This window comes from Sander vitreus, chromosome 4 (genome assembly GCF_031162955.1).
Source record: "Sander vitreus isolate 19-12246 chromosome 4, sanVit1, whole genome shotgun sequence".
Taxonomy (NCBI): Eukaryota; Metazoa; Chordata; class Actinopteri; order Perciformes; family Percidae; genus Sander; species Sander vitreus.
Window position 1 is genome coordinate 35,090,445 of NC_135858.1, and position 18,496 is coordinate 35,108,940.

Sequence of the window (18,496 nt, forward strand, 5' to 3'; positions counted from 1 at the left end):
TCCCTGTAAAACCACGTGTATGTTTCCCATTGATAAAATGAAATAATAGCGTGTTCTTCAACTTTATTTTGTCAATAGTTTTTGTGTTTGTACATTAGTTTGCACATATTTCGACATATATATTTTTCTATTTCAATTCCCTTTCCTGAGATAATAAAGTCCATGTTATTGTTTTATCAAAATCCAAATGTTGAAGAGGTCCCGAACACTGTCCATTACGCAGGCAAATACCTTATTTCACGTTTCAGTCACACAGACCTTCCTCAGGTGAATTTCACCTATCTGAGGAAGGTCTGTGTGACCGAAACGTTGTGAAATAAAGTATTTGCATGCGTAATGGACAGTGTGCGGGACCTCTTAAACAATTAAAGTAACTTACATTTTCCTACGCACCTGCCCCAAAAAAGAAGTGTGCAAAAGCATTTTTGAAAAAATGATGCATTGCCACAGAATGAAAAGGGAGAAAAAGACGCAGCAGTGCCAGATAAATCTAAAACTATTCATCAAGAGAAACTGTACAGTGACAGCACAGCAACAGATAACAAATGCAAAGTGAACTAATATCTTTGAGAATGATTAATAGCACCACGTAGTTATCAGTCTGTTTGATTTGGCAGCACTAAGCCTCCTTTCTAAACACTGAAAGGTTGCATAAGAACTGAACGACATCAAACTCACAGCAGCTTCAGATCATCCTGAGCCGTTATCACACTTCCCATAAGTGCCTTATCTCACATATCTGCTAATATTTCTCAGCTGGATGGGTGTTACGTTCCTTCTGCGCATTAGGAGATATTTTGTTCCATAAACCTTTCATCCAAGGAAACTTATTCACCGACTTTTACATTCTCCACCGGTGATCGTCCTCATAGGGAACTTTTAGACAGTTTAAAACAAACATTTTGATTAATATTTGTGATCAACTTTTTGACTCAGGTTTGGCTGCGAAACGGTGTGACTGTCGAAAACATTTCTACGCAAATTAACTCATGTCTAGACGAGACACTGCTGATGATTTGCACTGCGCGTCGCTCGCGTAGGGAGAGGTTCAAGACAATTCATCTCTTGTAGCACTCTTGTGTGTGTGACGAGCACGAACGGGACAGTTTCACAGGATTGCGCCCACTTGTCGCGTCACCTGTTAGATAGCCAACGCCCCCCCGTCCGCCTACCTGCAGTGTTGGAATTATACCGTGAGCTTCGTGGGGGGTACAGCTATTTCGACTGCTGACGTCACTCTCCATTTTATATAGGCTTACACACACGAGAACCACTGTATGTTGTTCGGGACTGGAGTGAAGACCTATCTCGCGCCTAAATACAGATAGACTAGCTAGCCTAGCTAGCTTCTGCAGCAGTTCAAACATTTGAGCACGTTTCCAACTGACAACCTTGTCCATGAGATAATAAACGGCTTGCATTAATGCAACCATTCTTGGCTTAGTTTCACCAAGATATGGACAATATTTGCTTGGTACAGAGAGCTTCAGGAGCTGCGTGAACTTTTAGCTAGCTAGCTAGCTAGCTAGCTAGACTATGACTATCATTATAGATGAGATAAAACACTATGAGCAACCAAATTAAGACAGTTCTGAAAACCTGTTTAGATGACGAGCTGCTCATAACGTTTACCACAAAGCACAACGCATGATGATATACATGGCAGTCAAAACCATAGGCAGAGATTAAAGTTGATTCAGCCACTTACTCTTAATTTCGCTGACACACCAGTGCCTGCACCATAGTTCTAGTACTAGGCCGATGTACGGTCACCATAGTTCTAGTACTAGGCTGATGTACGGTCACCATAGTTCTAGTACTAGGCTGATGTACGGTCACCATAGTTCTAGTACTAGGCTGAAGGACAGTCACCATAGTTCTAGTACTAGGCTGAGGCACGGTCACCATAGTACTAGTACTAGGCTGATGTACGGTTACCATAGTTCTAGTACTAGGCTGATGTACGGTCACCATAGTTCTAGTACTAGGCTGAAGCACGGTCACCATAGTTCTAGTACTAGGATGAGGCACGGTCACCATAGTTTTGACAGCTGACACAGTCTGAACGTACCAGAGAAAAACGTCAGTTTACCCCCCCCCCCCCAAACTATTATCTTCATCCCTTTTGAAAGGGTCCAAGTCTCATCTAGGTGGGTTCGAACAGTGACTACCTGCCTGCTTGCCTCTCATTGAAAATGAATTACGAGGCGCGAAAGGCGCTTCCCGTGTGAAGAGGCCTTAATAGTGGGAAAAGCCCCAAAAAAGAATCTTAAAAAAAAAAAGTATTTGGTCATTTACGTATACAGTATGCACCACTAACACCAACTTGTGTTGGTTTAATAATACGTTTTACACTCATTCTTGGAACATTGGTCAACAAACCTCATTTATGTGAAATTTATACCTAATATTTCAACCCGTTCTCATTCCGAACTCGTAAAATATGGACGTTTGGACAGTGGCTGTCAGCGTCTGATGGGACGAAAAAGGCCTCTTTCAGCGTGTTTGTGTAACGCACTGGGGAAAGCAGCAGTTAGATAGGATTTAGAGAGTAGTATGTAAGGGCAAACACAGGACTTTCACCCAGGAGAGCGGGGTTCACGTCCTGCTTGTCACGCTTGCGATAGTCGTTTTTTTCTTTCCGACCCGTTCCACGTGTCACAGAACCGTACGCCCACCCACGACCCTTTCCTAAACCCAACCGTCCCGTAGTAACCGCGTGTCACGGTACCTTAAGCCCAACCACAACCTTTTCCTTAACATAACTGTGTCAAAAGGGACGACAATAGTCCCGACCAAGCGTGTTTACTTATAGAGCTAAAGGAGACTTTTAGCGTCAATGAGAACGACAAAGGCACTTGACCAAGCGTCCATATTTTATGAGATGGGTGTGAGAACCTGTTGAATATTTTTGTTAAAAAAAGCAGAAATTATGAATTATTTTGCCTAATAGTTAAGATCGTAGGATGTTGAGTGGATCACAGACAGGTATGTGTCAATGTTGAGTCAGGATACTGTTCATTTAAAACATTTTTTTCAAATGCTATAAAATTAATTACTTTTACCTGAACGTTGTATGGAGCCATCCAAGTTATTTTTGGGCAATTTGGTTGAAAGAAACCCATATCTGATATAACAAAACTTTGAAAACAGGTCGAATTTGACCCATTTTCTAAATGTCTATATCAGAAATATGGGTTTCTTTTTAACTTCCTAATTTTAATTAACCAAAAATAACACGGACGGATGATTCCATACAACGCGCTTCGCAAGTACAACAAAAGATAGGATCTCTAATTTCATTGAATTTGATTTGAATTTGAAGTCTAAATAATTCATAATTTCTGCTTTTTTATCTCAAGAATTAAGTATAATTTCTTATAAATGAGGTTAATTGACCATGGATTCCAAAAATAAGTATAAAACTAGTAATTAGTATTAGTGGGGTTATACATGGTAGTGAAAAAAAGTGTCGGAAAAAGGGACAAAAACGAGAGAAAGTGTTGATTCTTGTGATTTGGCCCGGGAGGACGACAAGTGCATGGTCCAATAGAAGACAACACAAGGGTTAAAAGCATAGGAAAAAAGTTCCAAAAAAGCTCTTTTTCTCACGGTGAACACAACGTCTCAGAGCTAATCTCCTACATTGTTGGTCTGCAGGGGCCTCCGCTAGCACCAGGCCGGTGACCCTCCCTGGGCCTGTGACCCTCCATTGGCCGGTGACCCTCCCTGGGCCCTGACCTGCAGTTTGAGGCAGAACATCCTCTGCAGCGACCCGGATGGCTGGCTTAGAGACAGCTGATAAATAAACCCTGTTGCTGCTCAGCTGTCACGTCCTCGGGGACGGAGACCCCGATGTAAGCCCGACTGGGTGGGCTGCTCTGCGTCTGTCAGTCAGAATGGAAAGTAGAGTTTTTATATATGTTATATATATGTTTTTATGCTCTCTATGTTGGCTTGGACCAATGTAAAGCTGCAAATATGACTCGATTAATGGAATAGTTGTTAAAACTATTAACTTAATCGCCAACTATTTTGATAATGGATTAATCAGTTTGAGTCTGAAACTTCTCTGATTCTAGCTTATTAAATGTGAGTATTTTCTCATGTCTTCTCTCCTCTGTGACAGTAAACTGAATATCTTTGAGTTGTGGACAAAACAAGAAGTTTGAGGACGTCATCTTGGGCTTTGGGAAACACTGAAACATATTTTTTCATCCGGTTCTGACATTTTAGAGACCAAACAACTAATCCATTCATTCAGAACATTATCAACAATAAAAGCAATCATTAGTTGCAGCCCTAGACTAATGTTATGCTTAGGGAGGCAACGAATCCAAGATTCGGCTTCAGATTCGGCCGAATATTGGGGCTTTTTGACGGGGTTTTGTTTATGCCCAACCTAAGAATTTTTTTCCACTGAACCCTACGCTTGCACCACGCATGCTCCGCTGGTCGACGTAATGACGGCGCCGTTGATTACGGGAAGGTGTTTACGTAGGTGGAGCTTCAATGCAGCAGGCTGTGAGAAAGTGAAAATGGAACTGGTGAGAAGAAAAAGTGTTGTTTGGCAGTACTTTCAGTCAAAAGAAGGCCATTCAAGTCCAGCTACATGTTCAATCTGCAATGCTGATTAGTCTGGTGGTGGCGAGGACCCTAAACAATACACAACATCACCGCTGTTACAACATCTGGTATGAAACATCTGGAAGAATACGAGTTGTGCATCAAGGAATCTACAGACAGCAGCCAGAATGCAGCAACTTCAGGTACGGCAAAGGAAGGACAGTCACAGCTAAAAACTTGATGGGATGGGAGTAGGATTCAGTATTCGCTTTTGGATTCGGCAGAATCTTAACCAGTGGAGTCGGTATTCGGCCGAACCCCAAAAATCTGGATTCGGTGCATCCCTAGTTTTGCGTCATTCTCTTTTGCTCTTACAAGTCCGTTAAAAACCCTCTCTCTCTTTCTTTCTGCATGTCTGCCATCGACATTTCACAGACGAAGAGACTAGAGAGCTCAACAGTGTGGTTCAGGAAGTAAAAAAAAAAAAATCACATTCATTTTCTCTCGAAAAGGATTTTGATTGTCAGCCGTAATGTCAAAACCATCCGAGGTCGACTGACCGCGAGCTGTGAAGTTGTGAAACGAAAGTTTCTGCTTTTGTAGAAGCCACAAGTCCGTATGAAATCAACCTGGTTTTAAGAAAAAACACGTTTTCTTTACAATGTCATGGAGAAGTACTACACTACCCACAATCCTAAGCGTAACAGGGACGTCTCCGATCGGTGGAGCTCGCAGTAACCGTGGAAATGATTACAGCACCCCGCGAACAGCCAGCGAGCTTCTACCATTGAAGTCTCTGCTCGTTTCTGTACACAGTCTCGTACCTTTGTCTTTTTTTGCCGTTTTCGAAAAAGTTTTTGAGCCGAATCAAATGTTTTATGGTCTGGATTCAACTTGTAGCTGCTTGGCTTGGTTCCAGTCTTAAAAATATAAACAATTAATGAAACGGCAACGGAGATACAGAACGGGAACCAGAGGCATTCACTGTTAACGAAGAAGCAAGTCAATTTACATTTCAAAAGTTCAAAATAGCATGACAGACAAATGGAACAGTTTCCACATTAGGAAGAAATCTTCTCTCTCTCTCTTTTTTTCTCACACATCTCTGTCCCTCTCTGTTTCTTTCTCACACACACTTACATACACTCTCACACACTTAGGAAACAGCAGAGGCGGAAGGAAAAACAACAGAACACAGAACAGAGCATCCTAATGAGCGTTAAGCACAATAGCAGCATTTTACGCCTGCAGAACACACACACACACACACACAACCCTCAATAAGTGGATTGCCTACACACACACACACACACGCACACACACACAAACGTTGCCAATACACACACACACACACACACACACACACACACACACACACACACACACACACACACACACACACACACACACACACTTTGCCTATACACACACACACACACACACACACACACACACACACACACACACACACACACCCTACACACACACACACACACACACACACACACACACACACACACACAAACACTGCCAACACACACACACACACACACACACACAGAAAACGTTGCCTACACACACACACAACACACGCGCACACACAAACGTTGCCAATACACACACACACAAACGTTGCCTACACACACACACACACACACACACACACACACACACACACACACACACACACACACACACACACACACACACACACAAACATTGCCTATACACACACACAAATGTTGCCTATTCACACACACAAACATTGCCCACACACACACACACACACACAAACGTTGCTTATTCACACATTGCCAACACACACACACACAAACGTTGCCTATTCACATATTGCCAACACACACACACAAACGTTGCCCATACACACACACACATTTGCAAACGTTGCCTATACACACACAGACAAACGTTGCCTATACACACACACACACACACACACACACACTTTGCCTATACACACACACACACACACACACACACACACACTTTGCCTATACACACACAGAAACGTTGCCAACACACACACACACACACACACACACACAGAAACGTTGCCTATTCACACACACACACAAACGTTGCCTCCACACACACTCAGTCCAGCCCTGGCCTGTGGAATAGAATAACATTACATTTTTACATGAACTAATGAATGCTCTCTCGTTCTCACTCGTTCTTCGGGGTGTGTTGTGTGTTTTGTGTCCTTTGTGGTGAAGGCGCCGAAGCATTAAGAGGTGGGGAATTTCTCAACTTCACAAAAGGTGTGTGTGTGTCAGAGAGAGTGTGCGGTTTTTTGTCCAGCTTTCTAAACACACCAGGGTCCCAGAGGCAGCAGATAACTGTGGGTTTGAAGGAGAAAGAATAAGAAGTAAAAGATATATTTAAATCATACGAGACCCTTTGCGGAGAATAAAGAGGATGTTATTCTGGGCTCTTCATCAATGGGGTGTTTCTGCATATTTGGTGTGTGTGTGTGTGTGTGTGTGTGTGTGTGTGTGTGTGTGTGTGTGTGTGTTTAGCTGCGGTTTTCAAGGCATGTGACGGTTTAATCAATGTTTTATTTTCTGATGTTAACCCTGGGATCAACAACGGGATGATGAAACTCTAAGCAACTTTTATCATTCATTCAGCCACAAGATAGAAGGGTCCATGGGTCCGGTTGGTTGGTGGAATTCATGTGGGATAGTACAAAACAACACATTCTCATTCCCATCGACGTTTGGTCAGGTGTCTTTGGTGTTGTTATTGACGCTAAAAGTCTCCTTTAGCGTCATATCTAAACGCGCTTTATCTAAACGCGCTGGGTCGGGACTACTGGCGTCACTTTTGACGCAGTTAGGTTAAGGAAAAGATCGTGGGTGGGCTTATAAAAGGTACGTTTAGGTGACACGCGGGACAAGAACGGGACAGTTGGGTTTAGGAAAAGAAGAACGGGACAGTTGGGTTTAGGTAAAGAAGAACGGGACAGTTGGGTTTAGTAAAAGAAGAACAGGACAGTTGGGTTTAGGTAAAGAAGAACAGGACAGTTGGGTTTAGGAAAAGAAGAACGGGACAGTTGGGTTTAGGTAAAGAAGAACAGGACAGTTGGGTTTAGGAAAAGAAGAACGGGACAGTTGGGTTTACTAAAAGAAGAACGGGACAGTTGGGTTTAGGTAAAGAACGGGACAGTTGGGTTTAGGTAAAGAAGAACAGGACAGTTGTGTTTAGGTAAAGAAGAACGGGACAGTTGGGTTTAGGTAAAGAAGAACGGGACAGTTGGGTTTAGTAAAAGAAGAACGGGACAGTTGGGTTTAGGTAAAGAAGAACAGGACAGTTGGGTTTAGGTAAAGAAGAACGGGACAGTTGGGTTTAGGTAAAGAAGAACGGGACAGTTGGGTTTAGTAAAGAAGAACAGGGACAGTTGGGTTTAGGTAAAGAAGAACAGGGACAGTTGGGTTTAGGTAAAGAAAGAACAGGGACAGTTGGGTTTAGGTAAAGAGAACGGGACAGTTGGGTTTAGGTAAAGAAGAACGGGACAGTTGGGTTTAGGTAAAGAAGAACAGGACAGTTGGGTTTAGGTAAAGAAGAACAGGACAGTTGGGTTTAGGTAAAGAAGAACAGGACAGTTGGGTTTAGGAAAAGAAGAACGGGACAGTTGGGTTTAGGTAAAGAAGAACGGGACAGTTGGGTTTAGGTAAAGAAGAACAGGACAGTTGGGTTTAGGAAAAGAAGAACGGGACAGTTGGGTTTAGGTAAAGAAGAACGGGACAGTTGGGTTTAGTAAAAGAAGAACGGGACAGTTGGGTTTAGGAAAAGAAGAACGGGACAGTTGGGTTTACTAAAAGAAGAACGGGACAGTTGGGTTTAGGTAAAGAAGAACGGGACAGTTGGGTTTAGGATCTGAATACTTCTTCCACCGCTTTCAGTTTGTTTCTTACTCACTCCACTTTTCCTCTCCGGTTCTCTTCTCTCTTTTTCTCCCTCTGACTGCTTTTCTTCATCTCTCTCTCTCTCTTCATGTAATCCCCTCTTTTATTCTTGTGTCTCATGTTCTCTCTCTCTCTCTCCCTGATGATACTTACAGACTTTTACTTAAGTAACGTTTTTAATGCAGGACTTTAACTTGTAATTTTTACAGCGTGGTATAAGTACTTTTACTGAAGTAAATGACTGAATACTTCTTCCACCGCTGGCGGCAGAGGAGCTGCTCCTCCTCCCTCATCAACTACTTCTGTGCCGTCACTGAGCAAAGCACTTAACCCAAAGTTTCCCCATCGGAGCAACAAAAGCCCGGAGTGATGCAGGGCCGCTCGCAGAAATAACTGCTGCGAGGAGAGGGGATGTCAAGCAGAGGGCTGGTGAAAAGGAGCATCTGTGCACATTAACTTTCCCTGGGTAAACACACTTTAGGTTAAGTTGTAAAGAATGCACATTAAAAACAAAGGTTTGGAGAAAGCCTCGCTGCTAATGCACATTAGAAAGTGTGTCAATTATTTCTGTTATAGCAGTGACAAAAGGTCCGTTTGCTTGAGAAGTCAAATGTTCCCACTATAAAAAATATTTGATCTTCTACTCTTAGAAAACGACTTAGAAATGCCCTGCTGTCTAAACTGTGGGATTTGGAGAAAAAAAAAGGTACCAACCCGAAGGCCGAGCGTCGGCAGAAAAGGCAGTCGGACTGATCATTCGGGTCCCGTCGGTCCAAAAAGAGACGCCGACTTGAGCGTACGTTCTGCGCGTGCGTGAGACGTAATACGTCTCCATAACAGCAGGCGGCGCTAATCTGTATTGTCGCCCAAAAAATGAAAACCGGAAATGACGAAAGCATCACGTGGGTCTGTCTGTTCCCGGATTTCAAACCCGAACCATAATGGCAGCTCGTTCGCAATACGATCTCGGATTTTACGAAAATAGTTATAACGTGATAACGTGTTTCTGAAAACATTTTAAGCTAGAAATAGGCCATGCAGTTGCTGAATCTGTTTTTTTTGATCGACAAAGGTCAGTTTGAAAGATTTTCGTCAGATTTTGAAAGGTGTTCGTCACGCTAATCCCGCTCGCCAGTTCCGGTAAGTGTTGTAACAATAGCGCACTGATTCGCTAGTCAAGGGCTAGCGCTCCACCAATCAGATTGGCCATTGAGTCCGACCGCCCGCCCGCCCCCGATTCAACATGTCAAATCGGCCAAAATGAAGGCCGACGGCTCCTCCGACTGACGACGGCACGGAACACACCGAACAGACTCGAGTCACTGACCTCGCCAGACGGTCTGACGGCCGATTATCAGGTTGGTGTGGCAGGGCCTTTACAAAAACTCTTGTTTTCCTGTAAACATGTTTCTCTACATGTATTTCTTTTTATCACATTTTTCTGAGTTTTTTTTTTTTGCACACTAATATCTATTTTTGATATTATGCGTCTACATTAGCGTATGTCCATTGGTTGTGGTTTTTAAATAAGCCGTTACAGGTTTCTACCACACCCTCACATGTATTTGTGTATTTCTTTAACATAATTTGTTTTTAATGTTCTGTGGAACAAATCAACTAAAACTCTGACAACGCAGGTTGAATTTAATATAAGCTAAAGTTAGAAGTTCATTCGTATCATCATGGTCAAAATTTGAGCTTTCTATGTGACAGGTGAACAGACCAGGTCCGTTTTATACTACTGTGGCATCATCTTCTAACGGTGAGGGGAATGTCGGGGGTTAGGCTGCGTTCACATCGCCAAAAGGGGATCCGATTCAAAGATATTTCAACTGGTCTTGGTCTTGTCTCGGTCTCGATACACTCTGGTCTTGGTCTGGTCTCGGTCTCGATACACTCTGGTCTTGGTCTTGTCTCGGTCTCGATACACTTTGGTCTTGGTTTTTCTTGCTGTCAAACCCACAAAGTCTCGGTCATGTCTTGGTCTCAAACCCTCGGTCTTGTCTCGGTCTCGATACACTCTGGTCTTGGTCTTGTCTTGGTCTCAAACCCTCGGTCTTGTCTCGGTCTCGATACACTCTGGTCTTGGTCTTGTCTTGCTGTCAAACTCTGAAAGTCTCGGTCTTGTCTTGGTCTCAAACCCTCAAAGTCTCGGTCTTGTCTTGGTCTCAAACCCTCAAAGTCTCGGTCTTGTCTCGATCTCGATACACTCTGGTCTTGGTCTTGTCTTGCTGTCAAACCCTGAAAGTCTTGGTCTTGTCTCGATCTCGATACACTCTGGTCTTGGTCTTGTCTTGCTGTCAAACCCTGAAAGTCTTGGTCTTGTCTCGATCTCGATAAACTCTGGTCTCAGTGATGACTTGGTCTTGTTTAAGGTGGTCACGACTACAACACTGTTCCATAGCTATATGTACAAATGTTTCATAAAAACAGCCTGTCATCCACTTATTTTGAAGCGCAAGATGAAACATATTCTGCTTCTCTAGGTTTATCTAGAAGGGAAAAAAGGCATCAGCACAGAAAGGTCACACACACACACACACACACACACATATATATGACAGATGTAAAACAAACAGACTAAAGTTATCGTTTATTCAAACGTCCATCAAGCTTTACATTGTGAAGCAACAGATTGTAGCGCCATGTCCAAGACAAATTTCCCCTCGCGGACAATAAAGTGTATTCTATTATATTCTATTCTATAGCCTACATTGTTAGATTTTTAAATAACAATGACGAGAAAAGGGAAACGCCTGAGAAGCTGCTGGGACTTCTGCACATCTACACTCCTAATGGCAAAGACTCACAATTATAGCACAATCAAGGCACCAAGGGATACTTGAATCCTTTCTTTGGGAATAATCCTAACTGATAGTCCTAGTTTCTCAAAGAATAACTCTGTATCACAAGTGTACAAACTGTTGTGACGGAGGAAGACGTGATATCCTGGGCATGGAGCTGTGGGTATTTAAGAAACGTGGTGGGGAGTTTGGGTTTCATTAAAAGAAAAGAAATGTCATTAATTAGCAGTGACAAGGTGATATTAGGGCAGTGTGTGTGTGTGTGTGTGTGTGTGTGCGCCAGTGAGCCTGTGTGTGTGTGTGTGTGTGTGTGTGTGTGTGTAGCTGCGTTGGGGTGTAACACAGGGCTTCATATTGTTTTATCATCGATCTTGTGTTCCCAAATGACAGTTATACATTACAAATATAAAGTTATACATGTATCCATGGGAATCACACTAGACTCACTACATATGCAGATGATTAATTACTTTTAATGATGATGATTAATTACTTATTTTTAATGAAAATAATGAAAGTTAAGTACGTTTTTGATGCTACGTAACTACGAATAATATAATATTTCACATCTTTCAAACAATATTGGTGTTATTCAACTTTTCCGTGACATTCATACTAACTACACTTTTAAACTAACCACTTTTTCAACTAAAAACAATTAAAATATGCCGCACCTTTCAAACTTTCTGGGTGTTATTCAACTATTCAAAGAAATTCATACTAATTAAACCCATTCCCACTTTTCAACTATTCTCACTACTTCACCTTCTTCTTACACAGTTCAAGCCAGCAATCCAGTGTAGCGTCAGCCTTTCACAACATACAGCAATCACACAGCGATTTCTTCAGAAATTGCATTCTCTAGTTTTCTGTTTTTGTCGCAGTTCGAAGCTGAAACAATCAATGAATAGTAGCAATATTTCCCTTTAGGTATGATGTTTATATATCTTCCTTTAAAACTGGATGTGTTTAATTTCCAGGAAATGTTTCCTTGTCAATCAATTAAGTCACTTGTCTGGATCAATAACCCAACGTAAGCCCCTGCACACACAGTATACCACAGTTCATTCATCTTCTAGGTATTTATCCTGCATTTATTGCATCTTTAAGTTACCCAAAGAGTCTGTGAGGGGATTTCCATCGACATTTATCACCCCTGCGTGATGTTTTTCGACTATAGTTTCCCCCCACGCTAACGTAAACCTGCCCACGGAGGATATAAACACTTTACAGGTGACTTTGTGAAACGGCCGACGTCTCTGAGAAAGGGTTCCGTGCACCCTGTCAGCCCGCCCATTAAACGTGATGTAAAGTCTCATTCTGCGTCCGTACCCCCTTGCGGCCTCAGAGATCCCAGAAGTCTTCAGTCGCTGTAACGACCCCAGTTAGTCTTTAAAGTGCAGCGGGGGACACGGTGAGACACGCGGACGTGATGACACGTTTATGGACAGAGAGAGAGGGGGAACAGTCAAATAAAAGCTTCGCACAGATTTGGATTTTGTGTTAACTGCACTCACAAATTAGTTAACCTGCCGGAGACAATTACAGCTTAAAGCACACGGACGGATTCCTCTTTTTATTTTCATTTCATCATTCACTCGAACACACAAACATGCACAGACACACGCTTAAGTACCGAAAACAACTGGTCCAGCAATCAGGTTTTGTTGCTTTTTTCGACTTTATTGATACTTTTTCAACATTTTGGGTGCTTTTATACTACTTTCATACTCAAGAATGCATAGACTATTCTCAAAACACGCTGAGACAAGAACCTGACAGGGTAGAAAGTGATTTACTGCCAGCCAGTTCAACAAGAAAGCAAACGTTTAATCCGAGCAGTTTCTGCCATGGGGGAGCCTGAGACGCAGGAGAACTGGCGTCAAACCCAGAATTTACAGAATGGGAAACAGACCTGCGCTTCAAACAGATACAACAACCTGTACTACGTTAGAGAAAGGATACGCCTTCCATCCGTGGAGAAGGAGAAGCACATTTCAGAGATGCATTTTGGGAAACTATTAGACGACGAAGCAGCAACAGACAAATAATCAGCAGATTGATCGATAACGAAGGCAATTGGCGGCTGCAGCTGTAATGTGTTTTTTTTTCACTTCTTATGAGACAAACTGGTAGAAAGTACATGTTTCCCTCTGAAATGCAGTGGTGCAGAAGTACAAATAGCCTACTTAAAAACACTTCTTAAGTAAAGTATTTGAGTAAATGTATATACACACATCCTACAGGTGACTGTGTATCAGCGTCACTACAGCAGCGCTCCCGTTGGAGAGGAGACACAATGCAGCCAGGAAAACAACAATCTACACACACACACACACACACACACACACACACACACACACACACACAGGGCAGGAAACAGCAGTCCCACTCACAGATTGTACAGCAGAGGCGGTGTTGAACTCCATAACAGGAAAGGCCGGGACAATGTGGGGAGGTATACTCACAGCAGAGACACACACACAGAAATACAGCAGAGACACACACACAGATACAGGAGAGACACACAGACACACACACATAGAGACACACAGACAAGCACAGAGACAAGCACAGAGACACACAGACACACACAGAGACAAAACCAAAACTTAGTTTGGTTGTACTCTGAAGCTACTGTTTTAGCGTAGTTGCTCTCCAAAAGTCTTAAAATGTGCTTACACAGCCACAAAAAAAACTCACAAAACTACTGGAACGCCATTTATAATCCCAAAATACAAGATCCTCCTCAATGACCAAAACTCCCTGAACCTCATCAATATCCTCCACAAATCCTTCACTGACTCGCACACACACACACACACACACACACACACACAGACACAGAGACACACAGAGAGATACAGGAGAGACACAGAGAGACACACACAGATACACATAGAGATACAGCAGAGACACACAGACACACACAGATATACAGGAGAGACACAGACGCACAGAGAGACAAACAGAGACACACACAGAGAGAGATAGAGAGAGAGACACACACACACACACACACACACACACACACACACACAGATACAGGAGAGACACAGAGATACAGGAGAGACACAGAGATACAGGAGAGACACAGAGACACACAGAGAGACACACACAGATACACAGATATAAAGGAGAGACACAGACGCACAGAGAGACAAACATAGAGACACAGAGAGAGAGAGAGAGAGAGAGAGAGAGAGAGAGAGAGAGACACACACACGCACACACACACACACACACACACACACACACACACACTTCTAACAAGTTTAAGTTAGAATTTCAGAATTTAATAACAATGTTGATACAGAAATAAATCTGAGAAATGAAAGTGATCAAACTCGGCTTTATTACACTTCTCTAGTATCAAAGTAGAAGAGTCCTGACTGTCGGACTAACAGTCAGACTCCGGCTCCTCTGGGACAGTAAACTCAATATCAGAGAGTTGTGGACATTTGAGGACGTCTGCTTGGGCTTTTTTGGGAAACACTGATCCACATTTTTCACCATTTTCTGAAATTTTAGAGACCAAACAACTGATCCATTCATCCAGAAAATGATCGACAGATTAATCGACAGTGAAAATAGTTAGAGTTAGTCGCAGCGCTGAAGCAATAATGAGCTCCATTAAACATATTCATCATGGCTTAATGAGCTTTCTTTCAAAACAGGAGTCCCATTATTTCTTCCTAAGCGGCAGCAGCCATAAAACAAACATTTCAGAGTAAAAGTAGTTTAAACTCACCGAGAGAAGTGTGTGTCTGTGTGTGTGTGTGTGTCTGTGTGTGTCTGGACTCTCAGTTATTCCGCTTCGGATGAAGATCCTGGCCGGGATGAAGCACCGGCTACCGGACAGTTGAGTGCGGGGTCACCTGGAGGCTCGGCACGTTATAAACAAACTGAACACATGCGGGCCGAGCCCCGTCAGTCTGCTGCCTGCTGCTGCCTTCACGGACTGTAGGAACATCCCGATTTCGCAAGGTTGAAGGACGGCACACACACAGACACACACACACGCACACACACACACACACACACACACACACACACACACACACACACCACACACACACACACGCACACACACACACACACACACACACACACACACACACACACACACACGTTCATAAAGAGACACAAGAAATATTGCACTTGCACAATCATTGGTTCAAAAACAAATGTATTGTGAAATACCATCGAAACGTTACTTTAGATCAGCCACACACAAGCTACCCATAGTTTCACTGAGTCATCGTTAGTACAATCATTAATTATTGTAGTACAAAATAGGTGATACATGTTACATTATGGTGCTCCATGTAAATTCATCCCTGTAAAAGTACTGCAGTATTAGAGAGAATACTACAGACCAATGTGGTATGAGTATATATATATATATATATATATATATATATATATATATATATACTATATATATATATATATATATATATACAGTACTTTATATATAAAGTATATATAAATTATATACCTCAATCATCAGTAACGAGTTGGCAGAATTGAACAAGCAATTCCAAGGGCCTGCATGCATACAGTGCAGTACTGTCAATACTGTAAATAGTCTTAAAGGTGGTACATGGACCATAGAAACAGTGTCTGATAAACAGTAGTACATTACAGTAAAGGTGGTACATGGGACCATAGAAACAGTGTCTGGTAAACAGTAGTACATTACAGTAAAGGTGGTACATGGGACCATAGAAACAGTGTCTGATAAACAGTAGTACATTACAGTAAAGGTGGTACATGGGACCATAGAAACAGTGTCTGATAAACAGTAGTACATTACAGTAAAGGTGGTACATGGGACCATAGAAACAGTGTCTGGTAAACAGTAGTACATTACAGTAAAGGTGGTACATGGGACCATAGAAACAGTGTCTGATAAACAGTAGTACATTACAGTAAAGGTGGTACATGGGACCATAGAAACAGTGTCTGATAAACAGTAGTACATTACAGTAAAGGTGGTACATGGGACCATAGAAACAGTGTCTGATAAACAGTAGTACATTACAGTAAAGGTGGTACATGGGACCATAGAAACAGTGTCTGATAAACAGTAGTACATTACAGTAAAGAATGATGATGAAATATTACATCCACAGATACTGTATTCTGATTGGTTCATGCACCACACTAGTTGGTGACAATGAATCTCGTTATGTTGAAACGTTCATGATCTAAACATGGAATATTGTTTGTCTGTTTCCATGCACCTATGCATTAAGAGTACTGCAACAGTTACTTATCATTTTGAGTAGTTATATTGATTGATAGTTAGATGATTGTAATGAAATGAATAGACAGTCATCTGAAATATAATGTGTGAATAGCCTTTTGAAGTAGTAGTACTTTGATGTTAAGTTGTGTCATATTGAACAGCTGATCTTTGTTAAATGAACAGCTTTGGTTATGTGGATTGTATACAAGCAATTGAAAAATGTGTATTTTGATCACTGGTTGTGAGTTTTGTGTCTAGAGTTTTGAAAAATGACGTCAGGGTTCTAAAATTAGTAGCAAAGTGATTGTAAAAAAAACTGTAATAGTTGACAACTAATCGATTCATCTTTGAAGCTTTACAATCCCACACTTTAATGTGCATTATGAAAGCAGCATAAATGTGTAGCTAAAGAGAGAAAATTCAAAATAAGATTCAATTAAATCACAGTGAACTTTTAGAAAGATTCATTAAAAGCAGATTCAGTTTCAATATTTCCAATATTAGCCTTCGATGCTTTGTCCGTAAAACAGAAACAAAAGATATTTTTTTGCCTGAAAAATGTCTGTAAATGTGGCATGTTTTTTGTCAATCTGAAATAAAAACAGAAAGTTGGTCAGGAGGGGGGAACATCGGGGGTTGGAAGAAGCGTTAATATCTTCTTGAAATCTTGAAATAATCTTAAAGTACAAATAAAGACGCTACATTCAAAATCTTTGAATTGCCACATTTCCCAAAGCACATGAAGTCAGTGAACACTCCTTCAGACATCCTGTGAGCCATGTCTTTAGAGCGCCCTCTTGTGGACAGAGTTTGTTAACACATAAGTGAAGCAGATGTATGTGTGTGTGTGTGTGTGTGTGTGTGTGTGTGTGTGTGTGTGTGTGTGTGTGTGTGTGTGTGTGTGTGTGTGTGAATTTGTATGTTCTGTTTGTTTTTGTTGATTATCGTGTTGTGTCGATTGCATTCTTATTTCTACCCATGCTGTGTTTTAATGTCTTTGCTGTTTTTAATGTAAAGCACTTGTAATGGAAGGTGATATAAATACAATTGACATTGACATTGATATAAACCTCTCAAATGTTCTACAGAGACTGAGACATACATGCATACAATTATAGTATTATTATTATGAACTTTATTTGTGACGTGTTAACTGAGTACATTTTACAGGATTTATTAAGTTGTATAAAATATAAAAAAGACTTTATAAAAGTGGATAAAATAACACACAGAAAGCATGATTAACTCTTGGTGAAGAGGCTGGAAATGTACTTCTCTGCATGTCTGTGTGTGTGTGCAATAAAAAAATTCCAGACGGCCCTCCCCTAACCACAGCAACGTAAAGAAAAACAATTATCTGTATCAGCGTTTTATTTGACTGATAACCGATGAAGTTAATAAATAAAATAGTGTGCTACTTGGGCGCCCGGGCAGCTCATTTGGTAGAGCACCGCCCACATTGAGGTTTATTCTTCGATGCAGTGGCCAACCTGCGGCGATTTTCCTGCATGTCTTCCCCATCTCTCTCCCATTTCATATCTAAGCTGTCCTGATGATTAAAGGCAGAAATACCCAAAAATGAATCTTGCTCGGCTACAGCTCTGTGTCTGTCCGTTAATGGTTTAAAACATACATAGAAGTGGCACACAAACAAACAAGCACAGATAATGGCAATGGCATTAAAGGTCCCATGACGCAGCATGACCATGCTGCTTTTTGGATGCTTTTATATAGGCCTTAGTGGTCCCCTAATACTGTATCTGAAGTCTCTTTTATATAGACCTTAGTGGTCCCCTAATACTGTATCTGAAGTCTCTTTTATATAGACCTTAGTGGTCCCCTAATACTGTATCTGAAGTCTCTTTTATATAGACCTTAGTGGTCCCACTAATACTGTATCTGAAGTCTCTTTTATATAGACCTTAGTGGTCCCCTAATACTGT

General features: G+C 41.7%; 1 protein-coding gene across 1 annotated transcript in view; it reads right to left on the bottom strand.

The window, feature by feature from the left end:
* The window catches only part of LOC144517376 (semaphorin-3D), a 105,711-nt gene extending 90,461 nt beyond the window's left edge, over positions 1 to 15,250 (bottom strand). Inside the window, exon 1 of the mRNA XM_078249474.1 lies at positions 15,051 to 15,250. The gene's annotated coding sequence lies outside the window, so the exon portion shown is untranslated. The remainder of the gene's footprint in view (positions 1 to 15,050) is intronic.
* Positions 15,251 to 18,496: the final 3,246 nt, after the last annotated feature.